General features: G+C 36.9%; 1 pseudogene; it reads left to right on the top strand.

Annotated features, from left to right (window-relative positions):
- Window positions 1-1,466: 1,466 nt before the first annotated feature.
- On the top strand, window positions 1,467-2,210 carry LOC150037426 (secreted RxLR effector protein 161 pseudogene; annotated as a pseudogene).
- Window positions 2,211-12,431: the final 10,221 nt, after the last annotated feature.

The following is a 12,431-nucleotide window of genomic DNA, read 5'->3' as shown; positions in this document are numbered from 1 at the left end:
TCCAGTCACAACTCTCTGCACCTAGTATGCCTCAATAAAACGGTGTATCAGAAAGAAGAAACCGAACCTTATTAGATATGGTTCGCTTTATGATGAGCTATGCTCAATTGCCTGATTCCTTTTGGGGATATGCACTTGAATCTGTTTTCCATATTTTGAACAACGTTCCCTCTAAAAATGTTTCAAAAACACCTTATGAGCTATGGAAAGGGGATAAAAGTAGTTTACATCACTTTAGAATTTGGGGTTTCCCAGCACATGTGTTGGTACAAAATCCGAAGAAATTGGAACATCATTCAAAATTATGCCTATTTGTAGGTTATCCAAATGAAACAAGGGTTGGCCTATTTTATCATCCTCAAGAGAATAAGGTTTTTGTATCGAAAAATGCGACATTCTTAGAGGAAGACCACATAAGAAGTCATCACCCTTGCAGTGAACTAGTATTGAATGAAATTTCCAAAGACGCTACAAATAAAGCTAGTTCTTCTTCTAAAGTAGTAGATAAAACTAGTACATCAGGTCAGTCACATCCTTCTCAAGAGTTGAGAATGCCTCGACGTAGTGGGAGGGTTGTTCATCAGCTTGACTGTTACTTGGGTTTAATAGAAACACAAGTCATCATACCTGATGACGGCACAGAGGATCCATCGATGTATAAACAGGTGATGAAAGATGTGGACCGTGATCAGTGGATCAAAGCCATGGACCTCGAAATGGAGTCTATGTTCTTTAATTCTGTTCGGAAACTTGTAGATCAACCAAACGAGGTAAAATCAATTGGTTGTAAGTGGATCTACAAGAGAAAACGAGACCAAGCTAGTAAAGTACAAACTTTTAAGGCTCGACTTGGGGCAAAGGGTTATACCCAGAGAGAGGGAATGGACTATGAAGAAACTTTCTCTCCTGTTGCCATGCTTAAGTCGATTAGAATACTCTTATCCATTGCCACCTTTTATGACTATGAATTTTGGCAGATGAATGTCAAGACAACCTTTCTAAACAGCGATCTTCAAGATAGTATCTATATGGCTCAACCAGAGGGGTTTATTACACAGGGTCAAGAACAAAAGGTTTGTAAGCTTCAAAAATCCATTTATGGGTTCAAACAAGCTTGTAGATCCTGGAATATAAGGTCTGATACTACGATAAAATCTTATGGCTTTGAACAAAATTTTGACGAGCCTTGTGTTTACAAGAAGATCGTCAATTCTACTATAGCGTTCTTAGTTTTATATGTCGATCATATTCTACTCATTGGGAACGATGTAGCATATCTTACTGACATCAAACAATGGTTAGATACACAATTCCAAATGAAAGATTTAGCAAATGCGCAGTATATTCTTGGGATCCAAATTGTTTGGAATCGCAAGAATAGGACACTAGACATGTCTCAAGCATCTTATATAGACAAAATATTGTCTAGATATAAAATGCAGAATTCCAAAAAGGGTCTGTTACCTTTTAGACATGGAATTCATTTGTCAAAAGGACAATGTCCTAAGACACCTCAAGAAGTTGAAGATATGAGAAATATTCCCTATGCCTCCATATTTGGAAGCATGGTGTATGAAATGTTATGTACTAGACCTGACATATGCTACTCAGTAGGGATCGTCAGTAGATACCAGTCTAATCCTGGACGTGATCATTGGAATACCGTTAAGAGCATCTTTAAGTATCTCAAGAGAACTAGGGACTACATGCTCACGTATAGTGCTACGGATCTGATCCTTACTGGATACACTGACTCTGATTTCCAAACTAATAACGATGCTAGAAAGTCTACATTTGGATCAGTGTTCACTCTTAATGGAGGAGCAATCGTGTGGAAAAGCATAAAACAGACCTATATAGTTGACTCCACAATGGAAGCTGAATACGTAGCTGCTTGCGAAGCAGCAAAAGAAGCAGTATGGCTGAGGAAATTCTTGACAGATTTTGAAGTTGTTCCAAATATGCATCTACCCATCACCTTGTATCGTGACAACAGCAGTGCAGTTGCAAATTCAAAAGAACCTCGAAGCCATAAATGGGGAAAGCACATCGAACGCAAGTACCACCTCATCTGGGAAATTGTACACCGTGGTGACGTTGTAGTGACCCAGATACCTTCTGAGCAAAACATTGCTGATCCTTTTACAAAAACCCTCACGACTAAAGTTTTTGAGGGTCACCTACAGAGTTTAGGTCTACGGTGTTTCTAAACTAGGAAAAGTGGGAGATTATGTTGGGCGTGAATGCCTTAGTTTATTCTATTCATATGTTTATTGTACTCATATGTAATATTAATTTCTCACAGTTAAATTCAGCATCGTTTGATCCTACTAGGAGTTTTAGTCCAAGTGGGAGTTTGTTGGATTTTATGTCCTAAAACTCGTAGTTTGTAATATCATATTATTGTTCAACAAAGATATTGTTGAAAAATCTTTAGTAAATTTAAATTCTATATTCATGAATCTAATAAAATAAGGTTCCGAGGCTATTAAGTTTAAGTTTGAACTTTATGTAGTGACATAAATGTGGATCAAGTTCAAATATATAGCCAAAATGGTCTATAGAATATGAATAAGGTTGGGCGGCTTATTTTGGGGACACTATGGATGCAGCCCATTTTGTAGTTAGTATAAATGATGTGATCCTAAACCGTTCATGTGGAGACATGAAAATAGGGGTATCCTATGTAAAGAGTTTACATAAGACTAAACCATGAAATAGTCACTTTTCACGTTCTAAATGTCGTTTAATGTATAAAACTAACTATTTCGTTAATTGATGATCTAGGTAACTTTATCTTAATCCTGAGCTAACTATGAACTCCTGTTCACTTAGAATTATCCTTAGATCGGCATAAGTGAGGGCAGCTCATTATTGTTGGCCCAATAAGCCTCCCATTTTAGAGGTAAGATCAGGTGGATAGTTCAAAACATAGGGTGCAAGACAGAATTCACTCCTACCCGTTATAGGTATAGTAGATAAGTTGTTCCCTTTAGTACCAAATCCAGGTCTTGAACAAGGGGCCCCACCCTCTCATTGGACCAATAAGGGTTCGGTTTATAGGTTGGACCTTAAACCAATTGTTCATTAGAGGATCAGTGGAATTTAAGGAATAAGATGTAGTCTTGGGGGTAAAACGGTTTTTATGACCCAGTCGAGATTACAAAAAATCTGTGAAGGATTAGCTTACTAATCATTGTTATATCATATGGACACAAATATATCTACAGTGACGGGAGTGCAACTACGGGACTATTGTGGAAGGACCCGTGAGTTAATGAATGTTGATTAGGTCCATCTAAAGAGTTTAGCCAGCTTATCTCGGATCGTTGAATCCCATGATCTATAGGTCCATTAGCTTCCCCTACTAGCTCATATGGAATAAACTTAGAACAGTATGATAGAATAATTCAAATTGTTCGAAATAGGTGAAGAGAGAGAAACCGACAAGTATATGTGATATAATGGTCAGTTTTTTAGTTTAGAGATACAGTTTTAATAGTTAAATGTGATTTAAATATCAAGAATATGAATACGTTCATACTCAGAAGCTCGGAAATAATCGAAATGGTCAAAGATGTAAAAAGTCAAAGAGTTGACTTTTGACTTTGAAAAGTCAAACTTTGACCAACCTTATATTCAAATTTGATTTGAATTTCAAGAAAATGAATGTGGATTCATGCTCGGGAGGTTAAAATTAGTCAACATGGAAAAAATCATAAAAAGTCAAAATGTTGACTTTTTTGTCAAAGTTTGACTTTGACCAAATGACAATTTTTTTCTTTGACTAATGTTAGTAGAAAAATCAAAACTTTTGTTGGATAATTCCACTAACAAAATAGTGGGCTAGATGTTGGCTTATAGTGGAGACATTAAGCCCACTTAGATAGTGGATTCTAGGTGTTGAGTTTTTATGAAGTTATTTCATGCAATTTTGCATGGCCCTTTTCTATAAATATGGATTTGTCATTTTGGATTAAAAAATTTTGGAAATTTTACAAAATTAGTTTTAAAAATTGGGCTGAAAAAATCCAAATCCAACCCAAAATTCACTCTACTATTTCCATCTCTTTTTCTCTCTCTAGGGTTCTTCATCCATCGGGTCCCACAACCTGATTCTAAGTCCAGAGGATAGTAGGTCAACTCTAGTAGTTGTCTAGTTCGTGTTCGAGTGAAAATAGAGAAGTCTCGAAAGCTTCAAAGGTATTGTTTCGAAATAACCCTAATTAGTTTATTTAGAGTTGCATGTTTAATTTGTGCAATTAGAGTAAAATCAATTCTCATTTTCGCCTTACTCTAGTAACACTATCAGATGCGGCCCACTTTATAGTTGCTTTGTTACCTATTTCGTTAGGAACCGCTACGCATGCCTATATTTCCATCAGGTGGTTCTACTAGGGAATGTTGTGATTTTTTCTTTCTTCTTTTTATGTTGGCTCTACTTCTTGATTTGCGATCATCTCCTCTTCCTTGCTTGTTTTTGTTATGATCGCATTGCAAGCAACAACGGATGTGCTAGAATCCTCTTCTTCATTTTCTGCATCAAACTTTTCTTCTTCAATCACATTTTGGTCATCATCTGAGTCATGCAGGTATTCTTCATCTGGAAAATTCATGGCACGAATTATGTTAAATGTGAGCTTCTGTCCGTTGATGCTCAAGGTGATTTCCCCTTTATGGACATCAATCTGAGCACAACCCATTGATAGAAAAGGCCGCCCCAGAATGATTGGCACATCTTTGTCGGCCTCGTAATCCAGAATGATGAAGTCGGCTGGCAGGATAAATTTGTCAATGGTTATCAGCACGTCCTTCACCTTCCCCTCTGGATGCACCAGAGATCTATCAACCAGTTGGAGAGTCACCGTTGTAGGCACAAGTTGCCCTACATTCAGTTGTCTAAAGATTGACAGAGGCATTAAATTGATACTGGCTCCCAGGTCACACAAAACTTACTTGATGTACAGTCCTCCTATGGAACATGGTATAGTAAAGCTCCCAGGATCGCTCATCTTCAGTGGAATTATTGATTTTGAACTTTTCGTTAACGACATCGTGGCAAACTTACTAGCTCCCTTCTTCTTAGTTACCATATCCATCAGAAATTTTGCGTAGGCAAGCATTTCCTCAATCGCTTCACTGAAAGGAATATTAACATGTAATTGCTTTAACATGGATAGGAAGCGTTGGTACTATACCTCTTCATTCTTTTTCTTCCTTAGTCTCTACAGGAAAGCGAGTAACTGCACTTTCACGATTCCCGTCTCAGTTGGCTTTGAGGTCGACACAACCTCTGGTTCTACTGCTTCTTTTTCTCTTTCTTCTTCTTGCGTCAATGCAACTTCAGATACTACCGCAATGGGAGCTGTATGACTAAGCTCCTTCTTTTCTCCCTCCATAATCTTCCCACTTCGCAATGTCACAAACTGATATTATTCTTTACCTGATCCCCCGTGGTTGCGTGAGAGTTCTGTTGAACTCGGCAGAGCCCATTGCGGTCTACTTTTAAGCTCACTCACAATCTGGCCCATCTGTAATTCTAGATTGCAGATGGACATAGCCTGACTTTGAAGCATAGTTTCGTTTTTCTCTATGTATTGCTTCAATAGCATTTCCAAGGAAGAGGTCTGTGGTGGTTGTGAGCTACTTGCTTGATTGCTCGTTTAACTATTGTTGGTGGGAAGAATCCTAGTGGCCCTTCTTTCTGCGCCACGAGTTGGAAATTCTGTTACTGATTCTTCCAAGAAAAATTGGGGTAGTTTCTCCACCCGAGGTTGTAGGTATTCGAAAACGAGTTATTCTTTACAAAGTAAATAGATTGTGGATTTTGCGGGCAATCTTCCATCGCATGCCCATCAATGCAAGTCACACACGTTGCAGTGTTTTAACTGATTGCGTTGATTTGCCCATTTTGTGGTGTCAGGCTGCTGATCGCAATGCCCTGTATTAAGTTCATCATTGTGGTCATCTGGTTTTGTAATGAAGCAATAGCACCATTACTTGCATCATTGTCTTTGAGTCTCAATCTCTGGTCACTCTCTCTCCAATCTTCATGGTTCTTAGAGATGCGATCCAAGATATTCTTCGCCTCGTCATATGTTTTATCAAGCAGACCACCAGACTTGTGAAGCGGGATTCAAACCATGATAAAAAAAATTACATCTGGAGGCAGTCTTGCAACCCATCATGTGGACAATCCCTAACCAACCTCTTAAACCTCGCGCAGGCATCGCTGAGTGATTCGTCCATGTTTTGTTCAAAATTTGTAATAAGTTTCCTTCGTCTAGCATTCTTAGTAGGTGGAAAATATTTCTTCATAAACTTCTCCACGACCTACTCCCAAGAAGTGATCTCTCATGGTTTGAGAGAATATGCCCATTTCCTAGCCAGATCACAGAGAGAAAATGGAAACAAAGTTAGTCGAACTTCTTCGGCACAAATGTTCGGGAACACAAAAGTATTGCAGATTTCAATAAAGCTTCGAAGGTGGGCATGCAGGTCCTCGCCACCCCTTCCTCCAAATTGTCCTGCAGTCTGGATCATCTACAGCATCAACGGCTTTATTTCAAATCTGCTTCTGTGGAGAGAAGGCCTCATGATTCCAAGAGAGAAATCATAGAAGTTTGGCGATGCATAGTCCCTAATGGGTCTATTGCGATCATTTGCCAGTAGAATTGGATTCGCCATGATATTGTTATCATTTGGTGCTTCATTTCCAGGCTGCTCTGCCATCTCTTCTTTATCTTACTGTGGTTGCTGTTGGCGGTCTCTCAGTCTCCATCTGAATGTTTCTCAATCTCCGGGTCGTAATTCATCAGAGATTGAGAGTCTGCAAAGAAATCAGAAAATTTACCGTTAGCACACTATTTTGCCGAAGTCCCCGAAAACGGCGCCAAAAACTTGATGCTTAATTTTATGAAGTGAATTATGAATGATATGCGATGGTTAAATTGCATTGTGCACTCAATTTTCCTTAGCGGAATCCAAGTGTAAATTCCACTGAGTTTCCTGGTAAATCCAGGGTCAAACTTAGGGACTTGTGAAAACAGGTTGCGTTGATCTTTTTTATGAAAACTTTGTGGTAACCGGTAACTCAATTAATTGTTGATTTGTTGTTGATTGTGTTAATGAAAAAAATAACAAATGCGGCGGATTTGAGAAAAGTCAGTTGTGTGATAAATGCACTGAGTATGCGATGAACGGGTTGAGAAGATTGTTAGCTAGCATTACTTGGGAATGCATCAGACTATGTGATCATGCTACAACCATGCACAACAAGTCATTTTCCAATGCAAATGCGATGTTCCTAAGTCTGGGATGCATGTGTTGAATGCAAAAGTGTCCATAGAGCTTATCCCTAAGTCTCTACTCTTATCTTATGCGTTAATGCAAAATGTATAAATGCAAGGTGACGCATATAATCATATCTTATCTCTAGGATGCATGCGATGCGTTGATAACAAATAGTGCTTATTCCTAAGCTCCTATCTCTTTATTATGCGTTCTAGTCTGACTCTCCCGAGCCTAGATTCTAACCTGACCTTCCCAAGCCTAGATCTTGTCCTTAGACTAACCTCCCGATTATCTCTAATGGACGAATGAAGCATACATAATACAAGATAATCGCATGGAATGAAGATTCCCTAGTTCTGCTAGCTAAATGCTTCTCAGCCCATTCAACTGATTTAGCTACTCATGTGTAAATAACAAAGAGTGAACAGATATAGAGAAGTGGATTCCATTTTGATAAATGAGTGGAGTACAAATTAATGGAAGTTAAAGGTAGTGAACAGACCGAGGCTTTTACACTGCAATTCTCTATTCAGTTCCAAATATGTTCTTACTTTCGCAGATGTCGGCCCTCTCCCAAGCTTACCGGAACGATCTGTCGGCATAACCTCCCCTCTTGCATTCGCCTTAAAACGAAAGAAAACTATGAACAAGGACATATGAAACTTCGAACTAATGAATGGTGAACCGATCAACCCCTTTTTTGAAGGATTCCTCTAGTATTTATGGAACATCCAAGGTGAATGGAGGCTTCTCTCTCATGATTGTAAAGAAGTGACGACTTTAATTCCTGACTGATGCACCGAATATTTGTCACTGAAAAGCTGAATGTACTTGTGATCGTTATCGGCTGTCAACTTAATTCGGATTCGACTGTCATCAGCTTTCTATCCCATTGCGATTAATTTGTCTTTCACTCAGATGCACTCACCATGTTGCGCTGACCAAGTTGCAACAACCCTTCTTGGGAAAATGTTTGCGAACACAATCATCGCAAAGCCTTGTGGTGAAGTTGCGCTCGACCAATGATTTCCTATGATCGCAATTCTTGCATTGCGTCAATGCATATTCTGCATAAAAATACAAAAATCAACTGTTCCTATGCGATGAACGCATGCGGCCGCAATATTATGAAATTGATGCTTGATGGACGTAATTTAACATGTTTTATCAATGCAATCCAACATTGTTTAAGAATTTAGCACTATGATAATGTGCATTTCTGCTCATTATCAATCATTCATTGGTTGTTTGTAACCTCAACAAGGTCAAATACCAAAATACCTCTGAGTTACATATTTTCTCCTTAAGTACCAATATCCCTCTAATGAACAATTGATTTAGGATCATAATCACTTAATCCATTCCCTCTCAAGCCAAGGAGAGGATAGGACCCCTTGTTCAAGACCCAGGATCAACCCTTAAGATAACAACCTTTATACTATACCTAAAATGGGTAGGAGTGAATTCCATCTTGCAAATTCTATGTCCCCAACAATCTACTCGGTCTTATCCCTGAAATGGGAGGCATATTAGCACCTATGCAGATCAGGGGACAATCGTGAATAAACAAAAGTTCATAGGCAAACATGATTCAGATAAAGTTGTCCAGGACATCAAGAAATGAAATTAATCAGTGTTAAAAGTAGACGGTATTAATACGTAACAGTGATTATTTTGTGGTCTGTCCTACACAATCTCATCCTATAGAGCACCCCCACTCACCTGTAACTACATGAATAAACTAATCACATCATTTATGAAACTTTACAACATTTGTAACAATCTTAAAGCGGGTCGTATTCAAAAGTATCCCAATAAATAGGTACCCAATAGAATCTAAGTACTATGACTGTTTAGGCTATTTGACTCGAACTTGTTCATGTTTATGTCTCCACATAAAGTCAAAGTATTCATGACAATAGCCAAGGGAGTTTATTGGATTTAGAGTTTTTAAACAATCAACAACACTTGTCTATAGTTTTTACAAAACTATGAGTTTTAGGGCATACAACCCAACAAAATCATCATTTAAACACATTAAACCCCAAAATTTACCCGAGCTAAACAGAGTAAGATGACATTCAAGTGTTATCTAATATTTAATAAGGTCATTGCACTGGGTAGCATTTTTAAGGCTAATAAGTAAGTATATAAGAATATTTTTAAATTATGACAAATGTAGAAAGATCAATAAATGATTGACTCCATTATTGATAGACTTCCATCAGTGATATAGTCTATCACTTATAAACTTTGAGAGCTGAATCTAAATTTTGCAATATTTGAATTTATTTATTTATTTATTTTCATTGTGCAATATCTATTAATACTTTAGGTCTGATTCCTATGGTCGCAAATTCCCTTATTTGGTGTGTGTGTGTGTGTAAGTCAAATATTGAAAACTAAAAACATACGTAACTTTTAAAACATTGTTTGAAAAAAAAAAACTAAGAATATAAGTTTTTATTCAAGACTGTGAAAATAGTAGAATGAAATCTCAAAGAAAACAAGCATAAATTTTAAATGACATTAGATTACAAATAATTTTATACGTGTCTTAATTTTTTCCATAAAGAATCTTGAGGTGCATTTGTAACAATTACACAACTTCAAGGATGGTTTATAGATTTTTCTAAATCACAAACGTTTTATGATGAATATGTATCACTTTTGATTAGAAGATGTTGTTTGGTTTTATGTTCTAGAACTCATGCTTTGTAAAAATTTAACTCATTATGTAAATCGATAAAGTTATTATTGAATATATGAATTGGTCATTTCGTTTTAGAAATAAATCCAATAAACTAAAATATCCATAACTATTATATGAGTACTTGAACTTTATGTGGAGACATAATAGTAGATCATGTTCGAGTAAAAGGTCAAAATGATCTATAGTATACGAATAAAATTGGGTGCCTTATTTTGGTAACACTATCAGATGCGGCCCACTCTATAGTTGCTACAAGGAGTTGTAAATTGCTACAAAAGAAAGTGATTCTCACTCGTTCATGTGGTGACCTTAGAAGTGGGGGCGTCCTATGCAATGATTTTGCCTAGGATCAGACGAAGAAATAAGTCACTCTTACTTTATAACATTGTTTACCATTTAAGACTGACTATTTCATAACCGATAACCTAAGTAACTTGACCTTAATCCTGAGCTAACTATGAACTCCTGTTTATTTGGGATTATTCTTAGATTTGCATGGGTGAGGGTTAGCTAATAGCACCAGCTCAATGAGCCCCCCATTTTAGGGCTAAGACGAGGTAGTTAACTAAGGACATTGGGTGCAAGACCGAATTCACTCCTACCTGATTTTAGGGATATAGAGAGGACGTTCCCTTATGCGCTGAGTTCGGGTCGTGAACAAGGGGACTCACCCTCTCATTGGCCCGTGAGGGACTTGGTTTGATGGTTGGATCACATACCAATTGTTCATTAGAGAATCAGTGGGACTTAAGGAACAAGACGTAATCTCGGGGTAAAATAACCTTTTGACCCTCCCACTATTACGAACAACTTATGAAGCATTAACTTACTAATTATGGTTATATCGAGTGGGCACAATGTATCTAAAGTGAGGGGAGTGAAACTATTGGGTTTTAATGGAGTGATCCGGCAGTTAATGAATGACGGTTAATTCGGTTAAAGAGTTTAGCCAATTAAACTCGGATCGTTGGAGCCCTTGATCTGTAGGTCCATGAGGTCCCCTACTAGCTCGTAAATAGATTAGCATTACAGTAGCGTGATAAGTTAATTTGGAACGTTCAAATTAGAATTAAGGGAATTAGTAATTATATGTGATATAACTACATGTTTAATTTAGGAGTTAAAGGTAATTGGAGAATCGATTAATATATAAATATGATTTAAATATTAATTTAATGTATAGTGATATATGGTGGAATTGGTGACAAATTAATTTAATATTTGATATTAAATTAATAGAATTAATTAAATTGCTTAAATAATTATTAATTATTAATTTTATTAGAAAATTTAATTACTGAATTAGTTTTTATAAAATTAATAACATTTCAATTTTAATTATAGAAATAAAATTGGAAAAAGATTTTGATTTTTCAAATAACTTTCAAAATCAAAAAATGAAATTGAAAATTGGGAAAATTCCCAATGTGAGATTTTCCCACTTTCAGGCAAGAAGGTTCTACCTTCTTACACATAATTCCACTACCAAATACATTACTAGTATCAGTTGAGGTGATCAGTTTTTCCTGAGAATCATGTAATAAAAAAACTCTGAATTGAGTGGAAAAGATGATGCAATTGTTGAATTTTTGAGTTTTTGAAGGTTGAAGAAGTTGTTCTTCAACAAGTTGAAAAACCAGAAAACCACTCTTCCAATTCCCTAAGTTCAAACTTGTTTTGAGTCTCACGACTCAATCTAAGGCTTCTAGAGAATAATAGGGAAGTTCTAGTGGTGGTCCACGACAAGAATTGGAGAAGATTGCAGCTGAATTTTGAGTTTGAAGAGGATCTTCAAAGGAATGTTATGAAACCCTCTTGATACCCCATGAACATGCATAATTTTGATGTCAAAATTAATGAATTAGAATGCTTAATGATCTTGTTTTCTTCCACTGTATGTTTCTATATTTCAACCGATGCAACTTAACAAGTTGAGTTTTTGAGAAATTTAGAATGAAAAGGTAGTTTGGTAACAAAAACAACAATATGACAATTGTATTTTCCATGTTTAGACCATCCTCTCTCTCTCCACCATCTTATTTAAGTTCCTCCCCACGACACCATAACACATCCCTTATTTACCCAAAATCTAAAAAAGTTGAAGTATCCTTCACTTATTATTTTGCATTCCAGTTTTTCATTTATGTTCAATGGCATTTCAACATGATACTTTATTCTTCACGTTCTTCTTCCTCCTTGCCATGTCTTCTCCATCCATGCTCATGGCAACTTCTAGAATCATGCTCGATTCAGTACAAGCTCCAGTAACTTTGGAAGCTACAGTTCCTACTTTTAGAGAATCTATCGTTGAGGTACCTGAGTCATCAATATCCCTTCCTCCGAACTCTTTTGAGTTTACTACATTTAATCCTAATGGAATGGGTGAAACAGCACCAACCCCTGCCTCAATGATCCTTACTTGCAT

The sequence above is a fragment of the Benincasa hispida genome, chromosome 3, assembly GCF_027475165.1.
Source record: "Benincasa hispida cultivar pf3 chromosome 3, pf3_genome.v1.1, whole genome shotgun sequence".
NCBI lineage: Eukaryota > Viridiplantae > Streptophyta > Magnoliopsida > Cucurbitales > Cucurbitaceae > Benincasa > Benincasa hispida.
The sequence above is the reverse complement of the archived record's forward strand: the minus strand, read 5'-3'. Positions and strand labels throughout refer to the sequence as shown.